Source organism: Schistocerca americana, unplaced genomic scaffold (assembly GCF_021461395.2).
Source record: "Schistocerca americana isolate TAMUIC-IGC-003095 unplaced genomic scaffold, iqSchAmer2.1 HiC_scaffold_16, whole genome shotgun sequence".
NCBI classification, from domain to species: domain Eukaryota; kingdom Metazoa; phylum Arthropoda; class Insecta; order Orthoptera; family Acrididae; genus Schistocerca; species Schistocerca americana.
Genome location: NW_025725687.1, coordinates 1,201,394 through 1,204,720, shown reverse-complemented (window position 1 = coordinate 1,204,720; position 3,327 = coordinate 1,201,394).

Here is a 3,327-nt window from a genome sequence, read left to right as displayed (position 1 = left end):
GTTTCATCGTCAACAAGAAGGTCAAGGGATATAATAAACCTGAAGGTAAGCATCGGAATCTAAAACTCAACTCACAGGAGAGGTTCAACTCATAGAAAGTTAGAGTGTCAGTCCTCTTCCCCTGAAGTCGGCATTGTGCCTTTTGTATTAAATTCGGATGCAATTTCTGTGTTTCATAGTCAATAAGAAGGTCCAAGGGATACAGTAAACCTGAAGTGAAGGATCGGAATCTATAGCTGGACTCACAGGAGAGGTTAAAATCATGGAAAGTTAGAGTGTCAGTTCTCTTGTACTTAAGTCGGCATTGTGCCTTTTGTATTAAATTCGGATGCAATTTCTGTGTTTCATCGTCAATAAGAAGGTCCAAGAGATACAGTAAACCTGAAGTGAAGCATCGGAGTCTAAAACTGGCCTCACAGGAGAGGTTCAACTTATAGAAAGTTAGAGTGTCACTCCTGTTTTACTTAAGTCGGCATTGTGCCTTTTGTATTAAATTCGGATGCAATTTCTGTGTTTCATCGTCAATAAGAGGGTCCAAGGAATACAGTAAATCTGAAGTAAAGCATCGGAATCTAAAACTGGACTCACAGGAGGGGTCTAAATCATAGAAAGTTAGAGTGTCAGTCCTCTTGTACTTAAGTCGGCATTGTGCCTTTTGTATTAAATTCGGATGTAATTTCTGTGTTTCATCGTCTATAAGAAGGTCCAGGGGATACAGTAAACCTGAAGTGAAGCATCGGAATCTAAAACTGGACTTACAGGAGAGGTTCAAAACATAGAAAGCTACAGTGTCAGTCCTCTTGTACTTAATTCGGCATTGTGCGTTTTGTATTAAATTAGGATGCAATTTCTGTGTTTCATCGTCAATAAGAAGGTCCAAGGTATACAATAAACATGAAGTGAAGCATCGGAATCTAAAACTGGAATCACAGGAGAGGATCAAATCATAGAAAGTTAGAGTGTCAGTCCTCTTGTACTTAGGTCGGCATTGTGCTTTTTGTATTAAATTCGGATGCAATTTCTGTGTTTCATCGTCAATAAGAAGGTCCAAGGTATACAAGAAACCTGAAATGGAGCATCGGAATCTAAAACTTGAATCACAGGAGAGGTTCAACTCATAGAAAGTTAGAGTGTCAGCCGACTTGTACTTATGTTGGCATTGTGCTTTTTGTATTAAATCCGGATGCAATTTCTGTGTTTCATCGTCAATAAGAAGGTCCAAGGTATATAGTAAAGCTGAAGTGAAGCATCGGAATCTAAATCTGGACTCACAGGAGAGGTTCAAATCATAGGAAGTTAGAGTGTCAGTCCTCTTGTACTTAAGTCGGCATTGTGTCTTTTGTGTTAAATTCGGATGCAATTTCTGTGTTTCATCGTCAATAAGAAGGTCCCAGGGATACAGTAAACCTGAAGTGAACCATCGGAATCTGAAACTGGACTCACAGGAGAGGTTCAAATCATAGAAAGTTAGAGTGTCAGTGTCCTTGCACTTGAGTCGGCATTGTGCTATTGTATTAAATTCGGATGCAATATCTGTGTTTCATCGACAATAAGAAGGTCCAAGGTATACAATGAACCTGAAGTGAAGGATCGGAATCTAAAACTGTACTCACAGGAGAGGTTTAAATCATAGAAATGTTGGAGTGTCAGTCCTCTTGAACTATAGTCGACATTGTGCCTTTTGTATTAAATTCGGATGCAATTTCTGTGTTTCATCATCTACAAGAAGGTCCAAGGTATACAGTAAACCTGAAGTGAAGCATCGGAATCTAAAACTGGAATCACAGGAGAGGTTCAAATCATAGAAAGTTAGAGTGTCAGTCCTCTTGTACTTAAGACGGCATTGTGCCTTTTATATTTAATTCGGATGCAATTTCTGTGTTTCATCGTCAATAAGTAGGTCCAAGGTGTACAGAAATCCTGAAGTGTAGCATGGGTATCTAAAACCGGAATCACAGGAGAGGTTCAAATTATAGAAAGTTAGAGTGTCAGTCCTCTTGTACTTAAGCCGGCATTGTGCCTTTTGTATAAAATTCGGATGCAATTTCTGTGTTTCATCGTCAATAAGAAGTCCAAAGGATACTGCAAACCTGAAGTAATGCATCGGAATCTATAACTGGACTCACAGGAGAGTTTCAATGCATAGAAAGTTAGAGTGTTTGTCCCATTGTACCTAAGTCAGCATTGTGCCTTTTGTATTAAATTCGGATGCAATTTCTGTGTTTCATCGTCTACAAGAAGGTGCAAGGTATACAGTAAACCTGAAGTGAAGCATCGGAATCTAAAACTGGAATCACAGGAGAGGTTCAAATCATAGAAAGTTAGTGTGTCAGTCCTCTTGTACTTAAATCGGCATTGTGCCTTTTGTATTTAATTCGGATGCAATTTCTGTGTTTCATCGTCAATAAAAAGGTCCAAGGTATACAGTAAACCTGAAGTGAAACATCGGAATCTAAAACTGGAATCACAGGAGAGGTTCAAATCATAGAAAGTCAGAGTGTCAGTCCTCTTGTACTTAAGTCGGCATTGTGCCTTTTGTATTAAATTCGGATGCAATTTCTGTGTTTCATCGTCAATAAGAAGGTCCAAGGGTACAGTAAACCTAAAGTGAAGCATCGGAATCAAAAACTGGACTCACAGGAGAGGTTCAACTCATAGAAAGTAAAAGTGTCAGTCCTCTTTTACTTAAGTCGACATTGTGCCATTTGTATTAAATTCGGATGCAATTTCTGTGTTTCATCGTCAATAAGAAGGTCCAAGGGATATAGTAAACCTGAAGGTAAGCATCGGAATCTAAAACTCAACTCACAGGAGAGGTTCAACTCATAGAAAGTTAGAGTGTCAGTCCTGTTGTACTTAAGTCGGCATTGTGCCTTTTGTATTAAATTCGGATGAAATTTCTGGGTTTCATCGTCAATAAGAAGGTCCAAGGGTACAGTAAACCTAAAGTGAAGCATCGGAATCTAAAACTGGACTCACAGGGGAGGTTTAACTCATAGAAAGTTAGAGTGTCAGACCTCTTTTACTTAAGTCGACATTGACCCTTTTGTATTAAATTCGGATGCAATTTCTGTGTTTCATCGTCAGTAAGAAGGTCCAAGGGATATAATAAACCTGAAGGTAAGCATCGGAATCTAAAACTCAACTCACAGGAGAGGTTCAACTCATAGAAAGTTAGAGTGTCACTCCTCTTTCCCTGAAGTCGGCATTGTGCCTTTTGTATTAAATTCGGATGCAATTTCTGTGTTTCATAGTCAATAAGAAGGTCCAAGGGATACAGTAAACCTGAAGTGAAGAATCGGAATCTAAAGCTGGACTCACAGGAGA